At 47.7% G+C, this 24,300-nt stretch overlaps 1 long non-coding RNA gene across 2 annotated transcripts; it reads left to right on the top strand.

Moving 5' to 3' along the window:
• The first annotated feature begins 10,178 nt into the window (after nucleotides 1-10,178).
• On the top strand, nucleotides 10,179-21,549 carry LOC141750440 (uncharacterized). Of its 2 annotated transcripts, XR_012589670.1 has the most exons (5): nucleotides 10,179-10,260; nucleotides 15,791-15,882; nucleotides 17,193-17,268; nucleotides 17,389-17,573; nucleotides 19,288-21,549. It is a non-coding gene; the product is annotated as an uncharacterized LOC141750440 (long non-coding RNA). The 2 variants fall into 2 exon arrangements; XR_012589669.1 differs by lacking the exon at nucleotides 10,179-10,260 and having other exon boundaries at nucleotides 15,577-15,882.
• Nucleotides 21,550-24,300: the final 2,751 nt, after the last annotated feature.

Raw genomic sequence — 24,300 nt, 5'->3', positions numbered from 1 at the left:
TTCCTTTGGCAGTCCGAAGCGCCTTCATAGAGACAGATACGCTATTGCTCTGCCAATGCAGAGGACATCCTTTGAGGGCTCTGGAGGCTTTGGTGTCACTCTGGACGCTGTTGCCAGCAGGTTGCAGCCCCAGAGAATTGTTCTGCCACAAGAACAGAGCTGCTTATTCCCTCTGGAACAGAATATCGAGGGGTGGGGAGTCCCAAATGGCCGGGGCGTCCGGACTCTCGGGTTGTATGGCCAACTGCACAGCCCCTCCGAAGTGCTCCAGTCTCTCAGTCCTCTCCTTTGCCACACAGGGATGGTGACCGGCCGCTCGGGGGGGTACAGAAGAAAAGGGCCGTATCGGTTGGGTTGGCGTGTCATGGCATGGTCCGGCACAGAAGGTGCCCACGGGACACCTTCCTTCAGGCCGGTCTGGCTGCAGCTTATCTGCAGCGCTCGCGTCTGTCAGCTGCACGTTTAATGGCACTGCTCTCTGGGAAGGTGAAATATAGGTTGGGCAATCAAAGAAAAGCTGGAAAGAAAGATTTCTAATTTTCCCATTAAGCCTGTCATTCATATCATTAATATAGATGTGATTCAGGAGGGCAACAACTTTTTCTTTTTTTTTTCATTCTTTTTTTGCTAAAAGCTTTATGTATGCACCCACAGTCTGACAACCAAATAGGTCTGCCTTTCTTTTTTCCCCTCCAATATGTGGATTGCTTCTAATTCTGTCAGTCAAATGGAGCAGCAGTTTCGGGAGGGGAGTGATTAAGGCTCCCTCAGAATAAAGGACCGCGTGCTGCGTCCCTGCTGTTCATCAGAGCTGGAGATGGAAGAGCGATTCCAGGCTCCTGAATAACGTGATTTTTTCAAACATACAAAACACACCTTTGACATACTGTACAAACAAAGCTCAAAGTCTCCAAGTGCCAGGCTTAATTTCTTTTTATTTCTTCGTGCTTTATTTTCAATTTTCAGCGTGTGCGCCAGGATGCCACTCAGCCCAGGCGCTCGCTCGGTGCTCGACTGCAGGCTGGCTCAGCAAAGCTCTTGGTAGTTTCTTCATGTTGGTCTGTGCTTAACTTGACTTAAGCTTGTGCTTAAAGCAAAGCCTTTTATTATATAATTTGTTAAAAGAAACTTCCCAATTAGAACTGAATGCATGGGGGGGGGCAAAAAGTGCAGAGCAGGTGATACTACAGTGTTTCCCAAACCAGCGTCAGTTTACCAAACTATTTGTGTAAGGAAAACACAAAAATATAAAAAAGCTGAAATGTTTTTGAACATGTTTATAAGCAAAACATTTCCATTTATTGCAAACTGGCATTTTGCAATTTCTTCCAGCAGTATTCAGAAATCTTTAAAAAACACTTAAAATGTAAAAAAACCCCTAACCTTTTATTTATAGTCAAACAATATATTTTATTTGACTTCAGATAACGTCTCTTTCCTTTTTGAGGAAGATTTTTGACAAACATTCAAGTTCCTCTGAAACAGAAATACCGAGTTCTTTTTAGACTAATACTTATCAGCACTTATTGATTCTTGACTACCAGACAAGACTCTGTTCCTTTAGTTAAGTTGTTCTCTTAGAAAACAACATGAAAGCACCGTTGGACATAGTAAAGCAGGAAGGGTGTCTGTGCACTGTCCCCCGGCCCCTCGGCGTGGCCGGCCCAGGTTGTGGCAAGGGCTGGAGGAGCGGCAACACAGGCTGGGGGGCAGTGGGCGAACCCAGAGCCCAGGAGAGGCCTCGCCTTCTGATCGGGCTGGGAACCCGGCAGCTTCCCAGCTCCACCCCCAGCAAGCGAGCGTTTTCCAAAGAAACGTTTTCCAAAGAAAAGGGAGAAGAGGGGAAGCACAAGAACAAACACACAAAAATACAGAGTTCTCCCTATACATTAGAATTAAAGTGGGAACACGGACTGACTTTTTTGTTTGCAATCCAGTCAAAGATAAGCCCCATCTGTGTCTTTAGACGCATTCAGGGAACCAAGGCGGTACCTGTCCGGGCAGCGGGGCAGAGGAGCAGAGGCTTCAGTGGCTGTTCCGCAGGTGGGAAACCAAATGGCTGTGACTTATCGGGGGGGTCAGGGAGTTTATTACAGGGCTGGTGACTGATCCACAGTCCCCCAAACAGCAGTCCAGCACCACTGTCACAGTACTATCTTCTCCATGCAGTTAGGATAAAAAATATAGATGACTAGAAATTGTACTCCTACATACAAGTGTATCAAACGGATGGTGGAGGTTCTCAGAGATGGAGCATTTGTTGAAATGCAAGATATTACTTCCTGATTCCCCACTATGTTTTATGGTGTGGTAAATTTATAATGGAGATAATATTCAATGCCCACACTTAACTGAATTCAAATCCAGGAGAACGTATCCAGGGCAGGTTTTCTTCTCGTCTCTTTTAATGGCTGCAAACATCCTGCACATGTGAGTGACTGTAACAGCACGTCCGCTGTGTTTGCTAAGGTACAATGGAGTGAACACTTTGGTACAACATGGTAAATGTTTCATGAAAAGAGTATCAAATGGACTGTCTAAAACCCTCAGAGACGGTCTGCTCTGCACTCAAATGCAGGACATTATTTCATGATTCCCTGTGATCCCTTTGGCATTGTAATTCTAAACTGTGCAAAGAGAATTGGATGAGGGCGGATTACAACTTCTAGTCCCTATAAAGAACCTGTAATTATTTGTTAAACTGTTTTGTTTAGTCTCCCCTTCTGCTCTCTCCAGACTGGGCTATGCAGTATTTTCCAGTTTAACTCCCTGTCTCTATTACTACTTTATAAGAACTATGTGTACCTCCTCTTATTTTCTCACAGGGTTAGAGATAAGATTTCTCCTTCAGATCCCAGGCGATAACCTGAGCGCGGCTGCAGGCGGAGGATAACTGCCTGTGGGATGCCAGCACCGTCCCACACTGTGCTGATGGGACGTGTTTTGGCCTGACAGCAGACGTTTCTGTATGAGCATTTTACATGTTTCCAGATGTCTTCTCGTACTTTTTTTCTTTTGCTCTTGTTTCCCCTTAGTCATGATAGGATGTGTTTTGCTTCAAGATAGAATTTCCCCTAAATTGCAAGAAAGTGTCTGCCTCTCTGGACATCCTTCCTTTCTCAGAAAAAGTGTCCCCTCCTTCATCTGGAGACGTGCCTGTGTCTATATGTATGTATCTATTGATACGTATATTCTTTCTTGCCCTGTTCCACTGTGGTTTAAAATAGCAACACTTTCCCAGTCTCTTCTCTCCCACCAGAGACAGGTAGGGTTATTTTGAAAGGTGTGAGGGTTGTTTGTTTTAATTTTTCTTTAAGTCACCAAAATGGTGTTAAATATAATTTTCATTAAATGCTCCAAACCCACTGCATTTGCCTGGGTGTATTGTTTTTCAGGCTCTCTCCCACCTCTAATCAGCTATGATTTGGCACAGTTGGCAGTCTCTGCTCAGCAAGCAGACTGTCTGAATCACAACTCAGCCCTAGAAAGGATGGTCTTTCTAGGTCAGGGCTAAATATACTGAGTATGGGGGTGAGGATGGAAAAGTTCTCGTTCCAGCTGCTATCCTGCACTGAGTCTGCAGGGATGAAACTCTCCGCCTTGCCGGCATGTTGGGAAACTTCATTCACTGCGCTCTGCAAGGGGAAGAGGGAAAGTCCTACAGTAATCCTACCCCAGCAGCAGGGAGGTCCCCTGGCATTCAGAGGCGGTTCAGAGCAGCCTCACCGTGGCTGCAAGCGGGATGGAGACAAGGGGCATCCAAGTAGCCACCGGTCACCTCGGCATGAACCAGGCTTTTGTCTAAACTTAATGTCACTCTTTCCTAGGACTCCCAGCTGTGGTGGTAGGATCACGAGGTCTGGCCTAGCCCAGCTGGGTGCCCTGCGAATGCGCTGCCCTGCGAGATGCTGTCTGTTCTCCAGTAGTTGCCCATCCTCAGGCAGCAAGGGATAGCTACCAGATCTTTTCCTGATCTTAGGGATACTTCCAGGCTGGCTGGCTAGCAAGGAGAGCAAGCTCAGGAAACCTTGCTGAGCTATGGCTGTACTGCGAAGGGCAGGGTACAGATGACATTAAGCCGTGTCTGGATGAGGATGGTCCAGCTAGTTCATGAAGCACCAAGGTTGGCAGTGTAGGGAGAGCCAAGTGCTTCCTCCAGGGCTGACATTTGTGTGATGCCTTCTGCAGCACGTCAGCTATGGAAAGAGAGCACTCACAGCATCTCCCTCCAGCCCAGTCCAGCTTGTCCTCCAGCCCGTGGCTGAGACTTGGCAATCTGGCTGGAAAAATTAGAGCACAAGTCCATGTACAGTTTAAAGTCAGTAACGAAGCAAACTCCCTTTTCCAGGAGTGGGACTACATTTCCACTGGCCCCTTCCTATTAATTCTGTAATACCATCTTTCATTTTTATGTAATGCACTAGCCTCCTGCAAGAGTTTTCTTTCCTTTTAGAAGATGAAGCTTCAAGATCGTTACAGTTGCTAGAGGCAACTATTCTGCAAAATCTTTTTATAAAATGTATTTATCTAATTAAAAATCTTTTAACAGCACCATGCCTGTAGGATCAAATATCTCATTTATACGTGCAGGGCTGGGGCAAGTGTTTGCTTCTTCTGTAGAACCACAGATAAACAGGGACTGGAGGGGCATAAAATGGGTGCTCCAACTCAGCTAATCCTAATGCACCTTTTCCAATAAAAAGTGGGATCTAAGATCTCTCTGGTTTATTATTGGAAGAAAAGTAATGGGGGTGGGGGAGGAGTAAGCTTATAATGGAGTCAATTCAATGTAGTTGGCAACAAGAGTAGAACAGCCTTACATCAGTGACATTTTCCAGTGAAACAAACCTGTTGTACAGAGAACAATTTTTAATTAACTCTGTATCTCGTGTGTCGAGGAACGTGAGCAAACTTCTTTATGACTTTACTTTTGGCTGCAAAGTATATCCCAGTTTTTCTTCTCCAAGAATAGCTTCATGAGGTGAGTGGCAGGGAAGAGAGGGTTTCTAAATATGCCTGTGGAACTCGGTACAAAGCAACTTTGCAAGCACTTTATTGATTTTTTATCTGCTTCTTTTACATGGTGTAGAGCACGGTGTATTAAACATTAAATGGTACTGGGAGAATCTTTAAGAAGACAAGGCTTGGTTGAAGTTAGTATGGAGTTTGGAGAAACCAAATACTTGATGCTCAGCCTTGACAAGAAAGAGCCCAGGTGGCCAAGGTGGCCCCATCAGCGTGGCAGCACCACTGACCTGGCATCTCTCCTGGCTCAAGGAATGGCCCAGGGGCTGCCGGTGGCCCAGGGGGGACCTCCTTCTGCTCTCGCCATCCCCACTGCGGGCATCCTGCTGTAACGAAGGGTGAAAAGCCTTTTTTTTCCTGTGTGTTTGCCTCTTCTTGAGTGGGGAGTGCCAGGCAAAATGTGGGGGACAAAGCTCAAACAGGGAACCCTTGAACCCTTGAAAGTTCAGGGGTGACATCAGGAAGGAACTGTAAGTGTCAGTGCCATGGCAAGGTTTCCGCCGCCATGTGAGAGCCACCCTGAAGCACAGTTTAATGTCTGGAGATTCTTCTCCAGAAACCGAAGCTATTGAATCACAAAATTAAACACCTTCTCTGTATTTTTTTAACCTATCCTAGCAAAATAACTTCTGCTCTTAATTAACTTACCCAATCAACACCAGAAACCAATCATTGTTAGCTATCAGTGTGTCTGGTTTGGCTGCGTTTCTTCATGTTGCTGAAGATGTGCACAGAGCTTTGCAAGCAAAACCAAGGCAGACGCTTGGACTAGCTACAATCTGAACTAGTGTACAGACACAAAAAACCATAGAGAATGAGTTTAAAAAAGCACATGAGCATCTCTTTGGCTTTGCACATCTTTTGACATTCCAGGAACATTGTTCAAAATATAGATTGCACTTACAGCCACAAAAGGAGGCTGATGATTTCCAGTCAAGCTGAAAAAATGAGTATTTCATGGGGAGTTGAAAAGGAATTAAAAAGAACTGTTTATAAACCAGTTGGTTTCGCTTCTGGTGCCGAGGCTCTCCAGCGCTCAGGTATTCGTCTCAGTGGGGTTCCCTGCTTGGCCCGTACGCCCCCAGTGCTACTCCCGCTAATGTGCGTAGGTTAGAGCTGCGTTGCAGACATAGTAATGGCATGTTGAAAAGCATAGATCATAGGGGAGCTGAATTTGTATACTTTAGCACAAATTAGATTGCATTTCTATAATCCTAATAAACATAAAGATGGATCCAGAGGGATTGTTACAAACCAAACCAGAATAATAAACTCATCCAGAATTTACCTAATGGACAAAAGGAGAGATGGTTCTCAAATAATGGGCACATCGAATGAACCAAAAAAGCATCTCGGTAAGAGGAAATATGATCCAGTTCTGGGATGCTGGGGCCTGCAGTGGAACGTGGAGGAACTTTGCAAATTGTAGCTGTGTTGGAGAGAGATGCTGATGAGTGGGTAGCAGACTCTCGCTCTTAAATACAAGAGTCAAGGAAGTACTTTATGTATGGATGAATAATTGCTTTTATGAGGCCAAGTCCTTCATCGGAGCTAATGGACAATTTGTCATTGACTTCAATGGGATCGGCACTAACCCATAACCAGAAAATAATAATGGTCTTGTCTGCGACATAAAGCCAAAAAAAAACCCAAACAACCAAAAAAACAAAAAAGAGCCAGTATTCACAGCAGCCAAGAGCCTTCTGCATGGATCTAGGAACACTGTACTTGGTGAATCATTTCTCTGTTAGATAGAGCATTTGTTCTGTTCCTGATTTATCTCCAAGCAAATTTAGACTACTCAAAATCGATTTGCTCGTTCTAAATTTTTTCAATGCCTATGGGCAAACTCCTGGCTTCTGTTGTTTCCTACTGTTGTTTCTGCTGAGCAATTGGTTGCCTCGCTCACGTGCTTCTGCTCTTGCTCCCTGCCTGCGTGATGCGACGTTATAAATAGAGGGCTGGTAAAAATCCCAGCTATCCACATTTCACAGAGACAGGCTGGCATGGCTCAGAAGTGTTCTGTTACACTACCTGTTACATGGTAAGCCCCAAAATTCGGAGATTGTTTTTTAGAGTAATTTCAGAGCACCTGTTCTTAAAATGAACTGGGTGCCCATGTTGACAAGCGAAAAAGCAAAGCAAAGCAAAGCACATAAGGCAGTAGCTGGGAAGACCTTAAAAGGGTTTCCCTAGGGGAGCCATTGAATCAGGAACCTGCGTATCTCCATTAATGAAAATGATTTTGCTGATACAGGTTTTTCACAATAATTTGTTTGGGTTGGATTGGTATTTAGGAGGGAGAGACCTAAAGAACATTACTGGAAATGATGCTGGGGAGCCTGCTGAGTCTCAAGGCAATACCAGCCCAGTGTCAGTACATTTTATGGACACTGCTATAGCTCCTCTAGTTATTTTCTGGGTGGGATTTAAGCAGTAGCCTGGAGGGGATTTTACAGACCTCATTGCAGGGGGGGTGGACTAGGTGACCTCTAAAGGTGCCTTCCAACCCAAACTATTGTATGACTCTATGATCTATGTCCCATTGCAGGAGCAGATCCAACTGTTAGGAACCAGTGTAAGAAGCAAGCTCTGTTCAGCTGCACAGTCTGCAGGCGTAGCCCAGGCTCAGTTTAGGTCTGTTACATACAAGTAAGGTGCCATTTTGAACTCACACAAGTAACATAGGGGTTTGTCAGACCAAGCAGCCCATCTGATGTTGGGTTTAGCAGTGAGCCATCGTGCCTTTATTGGGATCCTTTGTTCTTGCAGTACCTTATACCAAAGACATTTTTTGGAAATGCTAAGAATTTGCATGATATTAAAATGCATGTTCCGTTGGGCTTTCCAGTTAATTCTTTCTTTCTTTCTTTTTCTTTTTTTTTAAAACAAATAGTTTTACCATTGTTCAATTTTTTCTTTTATTTAAGCAAAATTTTCAGCCATTCAGTGCCTCTGTCGAGATTTTTTTCTTTCCTTACTTTATGGCAGATGAAAGTTAAGAGGTCCAATTACTAACATTTTATGATAGCACAGAATATTATTAAAGCACTTAAGAGGTTATTAACACCTTTTATGTACCTCATTATTTAAAAGCCTGCCATATTTAATCATTTTAGCACCATTAAATTGGCATTAACAACAACCCTATGACTTACACTCTGAAATGTCACCATTTGACAACACTAATGCAATAAAACATCTCACAGAAACCTGGAGGCACCAGGTGAACTATACTACTTACAAAAATTGGTCTTTTCCATGGCTTTCAACCCCAGAGAGCTGCAAGGAGTGCCAGGGGCATCCCCACCTCGCCGTACAGGCAGTGCCTGCCGCTGGAGAGCCCGTGGGAGCCAGTACAACGCTTCTGGCAGGAAAGCTGGGCTTGGTGTAGGGACACCTGCAGCGGTGAGGAACACACGGCGCTGACGGGGATCTCCGAGCGCAGAGAAGCAGGAGTTAATTCAGCCCTCTGTGGTGCCCGAGCACGGGTCTCAGGTCTCGCCGGTGCAATGAGGCCTGGGCACCCTTTTGTCTCCCCGTGAGTGCTGCAGCACCTTTGCTGTCTCCCAGTGTCCATGACAAGTCACGGGCGCAGACTTTGAGGGCCCTTAACCCAGTGACTGTCACACTCCTACCTGTGCCTGATGATGGATGAGTAACTTCGACAGATATACAAGGGAATAGTAGAAAAGCCCTTCATTCCCTGTCCTGCTGGGTCCCTCTCTTTATGGGAGCAGTTACACATGTGCTGCTCCCTCTGGTAAAGCTGTACAATTCCTTATCCCGTGACCCTCCTCTTGGGTCCCTTTCCTTGCTCTTTTTTCTCACTCCCTTTGCTGCGGGGGGCTGAGGCTGACGTACAATCTGGTGGTTAGCACTCACACACTCAGTATCAGCCTCTACCCGTTGATTATCAAGGACAAAGAACAACAGCCACGAGTGGCTAAGTGGAACATCATGTTAATCAAGTCAGAAATATTATTTTTACAACCTCCTGATTATTTCTAACAACCTGCTAAAAGCTAGTGGAACTGGGTGGGTTGGAAAAGCTCTGGCGACTTTGGGACTTTTCCAGCCCCTGGAAAGCTGAAACTCCAGGAGCAAGATTCAATTCATATGGGACTTTTCCCCAGGAAAATATGGGATGAATTGTGTTTTCTCTTTAAGGCTTACAAACAAATCCCTTTCCCATAATCATTATTTTCATAGATGAGCGTTACTAATATATTTTTGCATTTTAAAGCACATCCTTGAATTTAGTCTGGCAACAGTTATACAGCTGAACACGGAATCAGGGAAATGTATTCCACGACTTATCTGCCCCGACTTCACTAGTCCTCCCTTTCTTTGTGATTGTCTAACAGAAAAAATGGAAAGGGTCACAAAAGCCTGAAGTTTGGAGCCATAAAAGGCCTCCTGAGTTGTTTTTCAGATGCTGGCACTCAGACAAGTGACTGTGTCAAAAACCCCAACAGGTCCATGTACAAAACATACCAGTCCCGTCTGCTGGAAGGATGCCACCACCACTATCAGTAAATTAGTTCAGCCATTTGGGGAGAGTAAATGTCAGTATTTGTAACTCAGAATGGTCAGGGCGTTATGCTGTTAATGAGGCTGCCTGCCCACGGCCAAATTCCCCCGTGTATGCGATCCACGGGCGCTTCCCTGTTTCCATTGCCCTTGGAGGGATGTATTAATATTCCAGGCCAGCTATGCTTGGGTTTGGTTTGCTGTTTGTATTACATCTATATCTGTAGCAGTTAAATGCTAGTAGGTCTTCAGGTCTGTTAAACAAATTACGGAAGCCTTTAAACATCCTGTGCTGGGCTCTAACCCCACAGCCAACTCGCCGATCCTCAGGTGCGAGCGGAAAGAAAAGAACAGGGCTTCCTGCCAATCCCCCTCTCCAGTGAAGCCAACTCCCTCGTTATCTGGAAAGGCGGGGGGGTTAATTAGCATGTATTAGTGTAGGGTTTAACAGCAGTGCTCTGGCCCTGAGGAGCATAACGCTATGTCTTGCTTTCTCCTGCAGGTCTAGTTCCTATCTCCCCAGGTGCCTCCAATCTCTCTGGAGTTCCCTGCCCCTCCTTCCTGCAGCTCCCTCACCTTTTATAAGGCATTCATTCATTTTTTCTCTTTTGGTTGCTGTAGAACCCTTCACTGGAAGATTTCTGATAATAAATGGGCTGAAGCAAGAGAGGGAGATGTTTTATTTTTCAAAACAGCTTAGAAGTGAGTGCAAATTTTACTTGGATTTGAGCTCTTAACTCATTTGCCCATTCTGAGAAATGTCCCCTTGCTGGCCCTTTGCACAGCTGAGGGGTTTCTCAAGCCCACTGCAGCGCTGGGTCTGCCGTGACCTTCTTCCCCTGCGCTGTTGCGATGTGGGAGCTGGGACGCGTCCTTGGGACTGCGTCCGCAAGGTGTGCACCCACTGTGCCCACCCCAGGGCCGGGGGGAGGAAGGCCATAGCTGCCTGCGCATCTCGTCCCTCCCCCTGCTCATGCCAGCTGAGGTGGACGGAGCGAGGACGGTCTCTGCGGGGTCAGCAGCGGCCCCCGCTTGCCGGCGTGGGTGGTGTGGCTGCGATGCTCCTCAGTGGCTGCAGCGGCAAAGTGAGTGATCAAAGTGGGCAAGGACGGGGCCCCAGGGGGAGGGAGCCTAGAGGTGAGGAGCTGCTGTATGTTTATATGTATTATGCTATATAATACTATTCTTAAAATGGCAAAACACAGATCCTGTCTATTTGAGAAAGTTTTATCTGTTATATCAATACAGTTGCAGCAACATGTAACTGTGCGTATTCAGTGCTGTAGAATAGCTCCCATGTGGCTCTTCCTGCTAAGCCTTCATTATCAAGAGGCGTAGCTTTTATTTTCTGTATGGGCAGATAGCTTATATATGCTAACTGTTTTCCTGTAAAATCTGTAGCGGTGAGACTCAGTACCTAAAGGCAGTGTGGCTAGGTGAGACTATCCATGGGCCACTCAGCATTGCGCAAGTGAAATGGTTTAGTCCCTGTGGTTATTTCAGAGTGACTATTGCTCTTTACCTGCCGAGTTAACTTTAAAACCTGTCTCAGCACTTGTTCTGCGTGTGCAAATGCACTTCACTGGGACGTTCATCCCAGCCCAAGTAGCCAAGCCAGCAGAAGTTTCTAGTTTAGCCTGTCCTTTATCGGTCAAGGGGACTGTCTCCTCGGCAAGCAGAGCTAGGCAATTTGGCTGTGTTTGCACAGTATCAACCCGGGCTGGTGCAGACCCAGGATCATTTATCATCTGGGTGTATGATGGATGAGGTGATATGAATTGATGGCTTTGGTCCATGACTGTTGGAACCAACTGATCTCCTTATTGGCAGCCTCAGCAGAAAGTCTGGGAGAGACTCTTGGTGCCCAGTGGCACCTTTCCCTCCGTGCGGGGAGGTGAGGGTCTCTGAGCAATCAGCACAGGGACCCCTGAGATTTTACTGCCTCTGCTTTGTGGAGCTCTTTTCCACCCTGCCAGGGCTCAGTGGACACTCTAGATTTCCTGCTGCGAGGCCCAGAAGCCACCTCCCCAGTGACTTATTGCCCAGGACCCCCAGGCAGGTGATGCAGATCCCACAGATTTCCACCCTGAGATTTGCATGTCTGCTGAGCGGCCGGTTTGAAGCACCGAGGTATTTGCATTTGTGAGTGCATCTCTTTTTCTGCCCTAGATCCCACAGCGAGCTCCGCTCAGAGCTGTGGCGTTGCACGGGCTGGCTCGCTTGTGCAGCTCACCGGGTGCTTGCTGCAGAGTCGGCATTTCAAGTTAGTTAGCCCTGGCTTTTAAGGTCTATTCCAACCCATTTAACTCCCGTGCTTTTGGTGGAAAAAAACAAACAAAAAACCAACACAAAACCAAGATGGGAAATATAAAAGCTTACATCAGCTCCTGTAACTCACACAGTAAAGGGGAAAGCTACAACAAATTTACAGTCAGAAAAAGAAGAGCTGTGCTTTATGTAAGCTCTCAGTTTGTTCAGAGACAGTGTATTATCAAAGGATAATTTTAGGTGGCAGTTATTGCTGGAGTATTTTGTACTGGTTTTTTAATTACTACTTTTTTGTTATACAGCATGATTCTTGAGCAGATACTCAAACAAGCAAGATTGGCTCATCATTCCTCTTTAATTCCACATCATGTCACTTTGGAAGGGAAATGGCTTGGTAAAAGCCAGAGAGTTCAGATATGATGCTGGCAGATCGTTATGAAATATTCACAAGACATTTAGTTTAACTTGGTGCTAATTGAACACTGACAGCACAAGTTACTCCTGCCTGCAGCAATAGTCTGTCACATTTAGGGAAGTGGCGTTCCTTCCCCTTTGATGCTGTGCTAGCGAGGAGCTGAGGGAGCACAGTTCACAACAGGCAACACCTGGGCGAGCAGCGCTGGAGATGGACCTGATCCTGCGCCCACCGTGCCAGAATCCTCCAGAGCTGGTGAAGGTTTATTTGCATGGGGGCTGTAATGAGACTTCAGCACTCTCTATGAAATACCGTGTTATGTGAGGTGAATTTAAATTGATACAGGTATTTTGGGGGATATCTTCCTTAGTGAAGACACTTGAAAGCAAGGCTGTTTGCAGATTAGCTGTTGTCACTTTCCTGAAGCCTGCCCCAAAAGCCTGCCTTGCCCTGAGATGAGAGGGTTTCCAGGGCAGTTACTGATGTAACAGTGTGTTCCTTTATGGAGACTCGGACTTGTTTACTTCTCTTTCATTTTTATTTCTATAGCTCAACATACTGTTTGCTGATATTGGTGAATTTGTTTCTTATTTGTCAGTCGAGCTTCCCTGTGGACATTTAATAACAGGCATTTTCCTACCATTTAGTTGTCTCCTATTCCAGAGCCAAACAGAGTTTGCAACAGAGTAGTAATGCCATCATTTTAGCCATCAGACATGATGTGTGGTCTAAATAGCTTGGATCAAAACTCAGTACCCAGCTCTGCCTGAAACCCTCTTCGCGTCTGTGATTGAGATGCAGTCATCTGCCTCGGGTGCCTCAGTTTCCCTGCTATGGAGAAAGGCCAAGTTGTTAATCAAGGACTTTTCCCATCTTCCCATGGGGACGGGCATTTGCTCCAGGCTTGTCCTGTGCAGTTGGCAGGGGGATGTGCGGAGGGAGCGTGCAGGGACGGCTGCCTCAGTAGGTGCATGCCAGCCACGCTTTGTCACTCTCGGCATAGCGGAAGGACTAAGAGACTTTACTTGTAGCAACACAGTAAGAAAAGTGACCCAAACATTTTTCATCCACTGGGGGAAGTCTGCCCAGTTTGCCTATTCCAGGCGTTAAACTGGAGACGGAATCACGCATGAGAAGGTGTTAACGTAACTGAATATTGAGGTGACAGTGACTTAGATTACAGGAGTTCATGGAGCAAATGGTGTGGTGCCACTGGGCTCTGACAAGAGCACTTGCTGGCTGTAGAAAGGCAGCCAGTGGTGCAACCACCAGAACTGACTAAAGTAGCAGTGGCACAGCTAGCAGTTACCATTTAAGAGCTCCAGCAGCTCAAAGGAGTGAAGACCCATTGCTCCATGCTTGTACGAGTGTAGAAAAAACAGGCATCCCCTTCCCTGTAATCTTTATGGGAAGCTGTGGAAGATTAGGAAAACTGAGTAATATTGCATGGGCCGTAGTCACAGCACACACCAGTGCTGAGGCTTTGTTTTTCCATTTTATACAGAAATCATTGAAAGAGGGGAGTGTTAAGAAAGGGTTTAAAGGAGGCAGCTGTTACTTTTTCAAAGCTTGGGGTAGGGTGGAGGGTGAAGGAAAGTTTCTGAGCTGGGCAGATGGGATGCGGCAGCAGCTGAGGACTTATCTTTGGGGTGATCCCATTTCACTTGGCTCCAGCACCAGGACTGGCAGTGGAGGCGAGTGAAATGGGGATCACCCCAAAGGAGCTTCTGTCCGAATTGGGGAGCGCCCACCTGGGATTGCAGAGAAGAGTGACCAGGTAAATGCAAGCAGCTGAGAAAAAGATCTTTTCAGTAGTGTTCTGCTGGGCCATGAGGGGGCAAAGGAACAGCTCTCAAAGTAAGAGATACAGATATTTCAATATGAAAAAAGAAAAGGGTGATTTTAACTACATTAACATCTTGGATGCTCTGGAGAATGAATCTGAGGTGCCCAAGCAGAATCTAGATGTAAGGGCTGAGCTGAAAGCCCTAGAAACTGAGTATTTCTGCTGTAGATACCAATCTGCTGTAAAAACACACCTTGCCTTCAACAGAGACATGATCTTGGACATATTTTCAAAAGCTAAGGATGCAATACCAGACTAAAAGAGCTACCAGGCTTTCTTTTGGTGAATCTCCCACTCTTGGATCGCTGAATATCACTCTCCCAGTAATGCTGTCCTTGGGGGGGTCGAGTAAACTTCCAGACCCCTGTGTCTGTATGAAACATCCTCACCAGAAGTGGAGGGAGGGACATGAAGTGTCCCATACTCAGCAGAACCCCGCTCCAACTGGCTTCCATAAGCATCACTCGTCAGGAGGGAAAATAAATGAGGCTTTCAAAATTGTTCTACTTGATTCATTTCATTCTGGGCTAGAGCAAGACAAATAGACGGTGGGAGGACTTCACTGATAAAGTTTTTTGTTTTGTTTTTTTCCAAAGCAGAGAATACCAGAAGATAACGCAACACAAATTACTGCATATTTTAAACACTTGTAGCTAAACATTCCCTTTTGGGGCTGCGCCAGGTATCTCGCAGTGCCAGTGAAAATGGGATACAGATGTTCGCTTGTTTGGATGGAGACACTGCAATAATTCATGCCTGCTACAAATGATAGGATGCCTCCTGCTCACAAAAGAATACCCTCATCTTTTTGTCAGTAATAAGAAAATATCTTCCCTGTTCCTATACTAAGGAAAATAAGGCCTGTAAAAACTGTAAACTGGGGAAGCATGGGTTTTTTTCAGTTTCCAAAATGTAACTTCTGTTGTAGCGGCGCAGCCTGGGCTGCTAAAAGTGCTGCCACCACGATGCCAGCCCAAGGGTGTCATCGCTCCCAGGGGAGCGAGTTGGTGTGTGGGACAGGTACACGGCGCGTTAAATACCTGCTGCTAAACGTGTATGAACAGAGGACTTGAGCTCGCGGAACAGTGGAGGTTTGGGATGTTGCGTCTGAGACTTTTTTTACAACTTTACCTTTGAGTACTTGCTTATTTTTGTAAGATGAACTTAGGTGTTTTTAAAATGTTACCTCTGATTTTGAGCTTGCTTATGGTGAAAATAGTCTCATTGAAGTCCATGGTAACAGTGTTCAGGAATGTCATCTGTCGTTTTAATGGACATTATGGAAATGGGAGCTGTACACCCTGAAACCCATAGGGATGGGACAGGGGCAAAGAAGAGCTGGGCCCCTCACGCTGCAACGTAACAGCAGGGCTGACGCTCCACTCGCCTCCTGCTGTTTCGTGTTGCAGACAACTGCAAAACTGGCATCTGCCAAAAGAATTTGTTAGCATACCCGAATACTCGCACCGCTGGTTTCCCCATTGTGCTCCTGTCAGGAGAGGTAGGGACAGGTTCACGCCTGCTGCGTGGCTTCAGGTGGAAGGAATGCGTGTGCAAATGGGGCAGGTAGAAATTGCGCTCTTTAAATTAGACTCCACTGCTTGAAATCTGAGCTCTCGGCTTTCCCTGCCCGCTGTCCTATTTTTCGCTTTCTTCTTGCAGTGCTGATATTAAAATGAAGATTTTTTTTTTTTTTTTTTTAGTCTTTTTAGTTCATTTTCATGATGGAGCTGTAACTGAATCCAAAATCACACTTCTGGGAATCCAGCACCAATGTTGTATGAAGGTTTTAAAGGTGTGCACAGTCTTTTCTCTCGCTCCCCTGAATTTTACTTTCTCAGTAATTTTTATGAAGTGGGTTTGGGCTTGACACAACTGGCACAGTTTGGGATGTAATGACTTATTCTTCTGTTTTATTTGGGAGATATTTAACCATTTGCTCACCTTTCTCAAGATGTAAGTTGACTTTTAACTGAAAAATCTCATTTTGAAACAAAAAGCCCTGAAAACCTTTTAATTCAGTAGCACTTAAATGCAGTGCTTTATTTCCCTAATTTTTTTCAACTGTTTTTCTTGGCTTACTCACTAGATTTTTTTTTTTTTTCCAATTTAATGAAAAATGTTGGCATTCTGAAATGGCAACTTTTGCAGGACTAAGTGTTAACTGAATGTTTTGCCCTCGTACTGTTTACTACACTGAATTTTTCACATCACAGCAGACCATGGGCAACCTTAGCTAGTCCTGTATATTAGGGTAGTGATTTTTCAGTCCTTGTCAATATACAGACCATTCAAAACTTTTCAGAGGAAATGTGGGTGCCTGGATAGCAAATTTCAGGCTTCTAACAGTCGAATACCTTTTCTTATGTCTCTGTGGACTCCCTGAAGTTCCCAGGCCCCCAGAAGTTCACGGAACAAGCTAGAAACTACTTCAGGTTCGCTCCCGCTTGCTCACATAATGTAGTGGTTTAGCAAATATGCGCTCCCCCGCTGGTGTTTCTTCAGTGGAGGTAGTCTCAGCCAGAAATAAAGGCAGGGTCTATTTTTTTCTTCTGTAAGTATGTTCAAAACATGAATTTCCATGAGTTTCCAACATAAGACCTATATCTGTATGGTAAGTAGAGTCACTTTCACTTGCAAATGAGGTTGGATCTGCTAAAAAATCTGCTAATTTGCAATAAAAATAGCATCCATCTTTGCTCTGCAAATATAGCCTATTTGAAAACTGTCCCATTTTCAGAACTGTAGCAGCTTGTAGGATGGGAGAAAGGGGAAGAAGGAAATACCTTGCATTTGAAGTCATTTCATATTTCTCCAGGACTATTTCACACACCTTTAGTCATTATGTTGCATTTTTGTGTTGTCACATTAATTTTCACAGCAACAGACTGATAGAAGCAGTGTGACTGCGCTGCAGAAGCAAGGGAAGCTGCATTGATTGGGAGGGAGAAGGATTTGTTCAGACATAAATATCTCCTGCCATATTGAGGGGAGTTTAAAAAAAAAAAAAAAAAGGCCAGCCAAGAAATTGCTTTTTTGTAGGAACGTTCTGTTTCTTTTATCTTTTTTCTTTTTTTTTTTTTTTCTTTTTCATGTGTGCTTCAGTGTGAGACCCAGAATGAGGGGGAACCGAGTGGCTATTTAATGAGTCTGGGATGCTGAATTCGGATGCGCCTTTCAGGTGGGTGAAACGGCAAGGAATGGAAGGCAAGGAAGGTGCACTTGTGTGCAGAAGATGGTATTAAAGAAGGAGGCCCGGTCATGTAAGGTCTTGTTGGGGAAACTGCTGACTTTCTTGCAGGTTAAATGCTTGAAGGAATTGCAGAGTCGGGCTCCAAGAAAATAAGGGCATACATCAAAAAATCAGCACCTCAGCACACGAACAGGTGAAAATACCAGGTGCAGAGAGGAAAGCCAGTGCAATGCCTTCTATCCCAATCTTCCTGCACCCAGTGAAGGACACAGGGACTGCATAGAGAAGAGCAGGTATTGTTGTACCTATAGGGCAATGCCTGCCTGGCCACTGCTTTTGTTCCTGATGTATTGGGTTGCTGTATGTATGTCTCTACGGCTCCAGACTTTCCAAAACCTTCCACAAGGGGAGGATGAGATGGATTTCTTGCTATGTAGTTTCCCGTCTCACCTGTTGGTGATGTTTCCCATGAGGAACTTGGTGCTCTGGGGACAGGGAAATGTGTGGCATCAATCTAGGATTTCAGGGTAGCACAGAAAATGTCAGTAGTATCTTCGAAGGTCACATTTGTAGGACTCAGACCTTTCCTGTTCTAGTGCCCAGATCTGCCTGGCTTGGCAATGCCGCTTCTGGCTTGCTGTGGCCAGTGTGATGACACTCAATGCTGGACACATTCCCTGTGCTCCCGCGGCTTTTCCTTTAAGGGAGGGGCTGAGAGATGCCTCAGCGTCGGAGCTGATGATTTGAGTTCTCTGTTGGCACTCATCACTCCTCAAGTATTTTGGGGTAGAGCTTGTGGACTGGTGCAAGAAAATAAGTCCGCCATTAAAGAGGTGTGAGGAAAAGTCCCAGTATCAGAGCAGAGGTTTTGCCAATAAGGATGGGGGGTTGCAGCTCTGAATGCCTTATTCTTCACCCTTCTCCTGTGCTAAGGCCAGCTGTGGTGGGTGACACCGTGCCTCGCACGGCATCTGAGTCTTGAACTGAGCTTTTTACTTGGTATGTCCAAGTTCCTGACACCAAAAACATTGGGTGGAAACTTGTTTATGTCCGGATGGCTTGCAGCAGGCAAAGCTCTTAAGAGAAGAACAGCTAATTGCATATTCATAATGGCACATCCAGTACTTGAGAGGCGGCCTTAATTTCTACTGTGGTGGATCTGGAAATTTACCTCTGGCCATGCTCAGCAGCATCTATCCCCAGTCTCTGAAGAGCATGGATCAAGAGGAGCTTTTTGGCCCTTTTCCTCTGAGAAAGAACCACTGATTTCTTCCATTTGAGCACATTATTATTTTTTTAACAGCAGTGTAGATACAGCTCCATATACCAGTTGGAAGAAACGTGATGTGTGTCATGAATACTAATATGCATTTGACAGTATCCTATAAATTCAACACATTTTGAAGAGCGTTAACAAGAGTTGTAGGAACCATACTTAAATTCTTCCCCTATTTTTTTTTTTCAATTAAAAGAAAAGGAAGCTAGTGAGAGTCTGTATTTGTATCCAAAACAAATATGGCTTGGGTCACGGCAAGACTTCTGCACGCCGTGCTAGACCTGGGTCTACGGCAAATTCATTGATTTTTGTCTCCATGAATCACCCTAAAGCTATAGGCAACAAAAGCTGAAGCTATGTAGATGTGATTTCTAGTTCATTTGTTGTTCATTAGAAAGATTTTCTCCCTTTTATTTGCGGCACCCCTGCTGCTGCTTGTTCATTAGGAGAATGGAATGTATTCCAAATATTTCCTAGCTCTGGCAGGGCAGATGGTGGAAAGTAATTTTCCAAACTCTTCTGGAAAAGGGGGAGGGGGGAATCCCACTCAAGTAACCCCAAGCCACCCCCTGCACACCGGAAGAATCCAGTATTTCTGAGTGCAGACGTGCTGTGCACTTTCTGTCTCTTTGGTTGTACAGAGCTGTGCGTCGGAGCAGTGGGAAGTGTATGAATGGGAATGCATCACAGTACATGTGGGATGTTAGCAAGGCTGGGGTGTTTTTTCACAGGAAACTGCATTCGCAAAGAGCACATGGCAACATGCAGTACCCTAAAAGATGTGTGTGAAGGAGCGAGATCAATTTCCCTAAATCTTCTGGGTAACCCAATGCCTAAGGTAACCCCGAGGAGGGAAGACAGAGCCTGGGCCATGCTGCAGTTTCACCATCCAGCCCTGCACAGAGGCGTGAGGCAAACTGGAAGCTCCTCAGACATGCCGTCCCCATCCCCTGCCCGTCACCAGCGTGGGCAGAAGGATGTCCAAGTGCACAGACAATGGCGGAGGAAGCAGCTCTGGCTGCATTTCCCTTCTGCTCCCTGGGGAACCGGGAGAGCACGCAAGCCAGGGCCAGATTTAGCTCTTGGATCCACATGAAACACCTCTGTGCCGGCTGCTCCCTTTCTTCGTGCTCAGCCTCTCGTCACGGGAGTGGAAGTCGCGCACACACACAAGGGGAACAGAAGAGCCGAGTCAATATTCAGCAGGCAGAGCCAGGAACACAATGCAGGGGAACAAAGAGCAGGGGCTGCATTGACTGCCTTCCCGGTGGCATTCACCCCTCCTGCCTGGAGCTGGTTCCCTCTTTTCATGAGCCTCTTGACCCACAGATCCCTCTCATCGGCAGACAGACCCCGAAGCCCCGCGGCTGGGTCCTTATGCCTCTTCAGATCAAACCACCAAAACGCTTTGGACACAGAGCCTGAACTGCATGTTTGCATCGAGGCTTTAAGCTCCTTTGCGCTGGCACCCGGGGCTCTCGTTTGTTTTGCAGCTCCTGAGGACAGCAATGGTGCTCTCTAAGTCAATACAAACAAACCCAGGAAGGCCTGAGGCAGCACGGCGGAGCTGACTGAGCGCTGCCGGCCCCGGACTGTGCCGGGCTCCAGCCCTGGAAGATGCCTCTGGTGCCAATTTTGGCTGTCAGCTCAGGCCAGCGCCCCCAAAATCTCACACGCAGAAACCTGGCAGAACAAGGAACTTCCTCAAAAGCAGGGCATCAGCTGCCTCGTCTGTACCACTGAGACACCCAGCTTCGGAGGGAGGCACTTTGGCTGTAAAACCCCATCTGATTTTCAAAGCCTGCCATTAGTGATGGGTTGCTAGACCCCCTCTTCCTGCAGGCCCTCCAGCGTCGCAGAGTGCGTGGGGCATGTGGAGGGGTTGGGGCCTCTCCCTTGATCCGTTCCCACAGCTGGGCCTTCGGTGCAGGTATGTGAATCAGCGGTTGAAGGCTGGGAGCGGGGTGTCCCTGCCAAGCAGGAGGCAGGAGCCCCCTCAGCCTGCGTCCAGCTTTGGGCCAGCTCTGTCCCGTGGCTCCCGGCCTTTCTGTGGGCTCGTGAAGCATTAGTGCGGTCGGGATGTGCAGTTGCACAACGGCTCTGCGGAAGCAGCATTGTGAAACGGATGCTTTCTGTAGCTGCCGTGACCTTAAAACCCATTGCTTGGTCACCCAGCGGAAAAAATCAGGAGAATTCCTTCCGAAGAGCTGGTGCCATGTCACCGGCCGTGTTGCTGCCACTGGGAGCTGGCTTTTCTTCTTTGTCGAGCCGGAGCTGCCGCCAGCCGGGACCGTCTCACCACACCAAGTCAGCTGAGATTCAGGAATTTGTCTAAGCTACATGTAATACCTAAATACACATTTTTCACAGCCTGACAGAGTATTAAACTCCTCTCCGTCAGCTATGGCCGGCAGCCTTCAGAGATGAGCAGAGGCTATAATTGATTCATCAAGACTCCTGTTAATTTGTTTTTGCTCAATTGTAGCAATGTATTTGAGTCCCAGTTATTATGCTCTGGAGTCAAGCTTCCTTTAGGTAATTTACAATGTAGCCTACGTATGTGTAAAAAAATTTATCGCAATCGTGTTTTTAATTACAGTGCATACGATAATATCAAAAGGAGAGAGGGGGAGGAAGGCAGGGAACCCAGACTAAGTTTTTAATTGTTTTAATAGTGAGATTTGGTTCAGTGAGAACAGGGCATATTGGTTTCCTTGGAAACACTGGCGATGTATTAACTGCATAAAATCTAGCATAAAAGACTTGCAAAAGTGAAGCCTTTAGGTTTTAACTGATATTATAACTCTTTGCATTTGGAAAATCAGATTCACCCGTGGCCCCTGGAGTCCCAAAAATGTATATTTTTTGTTTTCTCTCTTAAGACTTAAATTAATAATTTCACAGATTATTAGAATCATTAGAAATCTAAAACTGCAATAACAACAATAAAAAAAACAACACTTCAAAAATACAGTATCCCTGATTCATATGATTTAATTAGATGTGCCTGTAAATTCTCTTTGTGCCAAGCAGTACCAGGCTCAGGCAAGACTCCATGTGATTTGAGAAAGAAGTGCAAAAATTTGGCTTTTTAAACATTCCAATTAAACTAGAGCTTATTGGCAATGGATGGGGAATGGGGGTTGTGGTCACTTCATCACACGTTGTCTCTGCTGCTCCTTCCCCCTCAGGGGGGGACTCCTCATGCTCTTCCCTGCTCCAGAGTGGGCTCCTCTCTCCATGGGGCCACAGGTCCTGCCAGGAGCCTTCTCCAGAGTGGGCTCTCCATGGGGTCACAGCCCCCTTCAGACATCTGGCATGGGGTCCTCCAGGGGCTGCAGGGGGATATCTGCTCCACCGTGGACCTCCAGGGGCTGCAGGGGGATATCTGCTCTGGTGTCTGGAGCGTCTCTTCCCTGCCTTCTTCACTGACCTTGGTTTTCTACATAGTTGTTTCTCTCCTGGTTGTTGTCACGTGATTTTTTTCCCCCCTTCTTAAACATGTTATCCCAGAGGTGCTGCCACTGTCACTGATGGGCTTGGCGGTGCCCATCGGTGGGTCCATCTTGGAGCTGGTGGTGTTGGCTCTATCAGGCACAGGGGAAGCTTCTGGCAGCTTCTCACAGAAGCCACCCACGTAGCCACCCTCCCCCCGCACACTCCACTACCAAACCCCTGCCACACAGACCCAGTACATGAAGTCTTCGATGCTGCTATTTTTCCTGGCATATGTGTTAGGAAACAGAGTATCCCCAGAGAGCCTCTTCCCCTGAGGCAGCATGTTGGGTTTGGGGCTACAGCACCCCAAGGCACCAGGTAAGGTCAAATGTACATTTTCAGGTTCTCATCTGAAGTTAAAACATTTTCTTTTCATTCTCTTTGAAAATAAGGCTCTCAAATTACCAACTTTGCCTTTTTTGTGTTAGAAAACAAAGTCTTGTGAGGGAGGATTCAGCTTTCTGCAGTCAAGTGGGATTGAAACACCCGATTTTAGTATCTGTGATTCACCTCTGAGCCCAACCTGTGATGATATAGTGCATCTGGGGATCGAATACTACAGAAACTCTCTGTTAAACAAAAGGGAGAAAAAAGACTGCAGATAAAGTACCAGATGTAGGATTTTGAACTATCAGAGATGAGAATGGATGGCTTGGTTTTAGCATGTAAGACTAATCACTCAGTTGAAATCATCTCAGCAGCTGAGTAAATAGACTTACGGAAAACGCATTTATGGGAGCATTTGTGTTCCAGGATCCTCCCTCTTCCCCAGTCCTGTTTCTTTTCCTGTCTCTCGGGTGTTGAAGCTTCCCAGTTAACGGGTTTATTAGGCAGTGATGACGATGTCAAATGTGCCGCCAGGCCCGCGGCGGCTCCGCCGGGGCCGAGCCGGTGGAGCCCGGGTTCAGCGGCACCTTGTCCGTGGGCAGCGGCCCCGCCGCGGCCGTGGGGGGCTCAGCCGCGCCGAGCGCCCACCGCCGGACGCCGCGGGCACGGCCTCGGCGTGTACCGTCCGTGTACGGGCGGACCGACAGGCGCCCACGCCCGCGCGTTCCTGTGGGTGTTCTCCCGGGCGCCGCGGAGCAGCACGTCCGGGGTGTGCAATAACCGGGGTCTAAAGGAACAGGGGCTCCGGGGCTCGGAGCGGGCAGCGCGGCCGCTGCCCCGCGCAGGGAACGGCCGAGTTCACGGGCGCAGGCCGGGCCCAGCCGCGGCTCCGAAGCGCCTGAGCGGCGAGGCGGTGCGATGGTGCCCGGGCCGGCACCCCTGGACCCCGCCGGGCGCAGGGCGCACGCTGCCCCAGGCCTGGCCCTTTAAGGCGGCGGCGCGGGAGGGCGCGAGCTGCGCCTTTGTCGTGGCACAGGGTCACGGCGCGGTCACGGCCCCGCCCCACGTGGAGTTGGAGCCCACGCGGCCGGGCGCGCCTCGCCTCCCTGCGCTGATTGGCTGCTCCGCGCCCGGGGGGCGGGTTCCCCCGCCTCTGATTGTCGTTTACAGGCCGGGGGGCGGGGTAACGCCGCTCCGCGACACCGGGCACCTCCCGCGGGGATTTAAAGGGCCAGAGCCCTCCCCGCCGCCCGCCCGATTGCGGCGCGTTCGCGGTGGGTGACCCCCACGGCCCCGCTTGTGCGCACGTGCTCACATGTGCGTCCGCGGGTGTGCGCGGCATCGCGTAAGTGCGAGGCGACGCGCGCGCCCGGGGCGGCCCGAACGGCGGTGCCGCGGGCTCGGTGCCGTTTCGCGTTCGTGCGGGTTCAAGCCCTTCCCCGGGCGCTGCCGCGTCCCCACGCGCCGCCCCGGTCTGCCGGCCCGGGACCGCGGCGGTTCCCCGCCGGGGGGGCCGGGGTCGGGCGGCTCCGGCAAGGTGCGAGGGCGCGGGCTCCGCGCGGTGGCACCAGCGGGGCCGTATCGGCCCCCGAACGGGCTGGAATGGGCTGCAGTGACGTGCTGGTGGCTTCGGTAAAAATATTCATGGGAAACAAACGCTCGCTGACTTTTCAGCCGTCCCGGCTGGGGAGAAAACCCCCCCGAATGGGGCAGAAGGCGGCGCTGGGCAGAGGTGGTGGGAAGCACCTGGGAGGCGGCGGGCAGGGATGGGGGTTCCAGAGCCTTTTGGGTGGGATGTTGGTTGAGGCTGTTGGTCGCTGGGTGACTCTTAGCAGATGGGATGAGGTCTCGGAAGGAAGATGCTTCTGCCGTTCCGAACAAGGGTGAGGGCTCGTCTGCCGAAGACTTAATCCGCAATA

The sequence above is a fragment of the Larus michahellis genome, chromosome 12 (genome assembly GCF_964199755.1).
Source record: "Larus michahellis chromosome 12, bLarMic1.1, whole genome shotgun sequence".
NCBI lineage: Eukaryota > Metazoa > Chordata > Aves > Charadriiformes > Laridae > Larus > Larus michahellis.
Note: the sequence above shows the minus strand (reverse complement) of the source record. Positions and strands in the feature narration are given on the sequence as shown.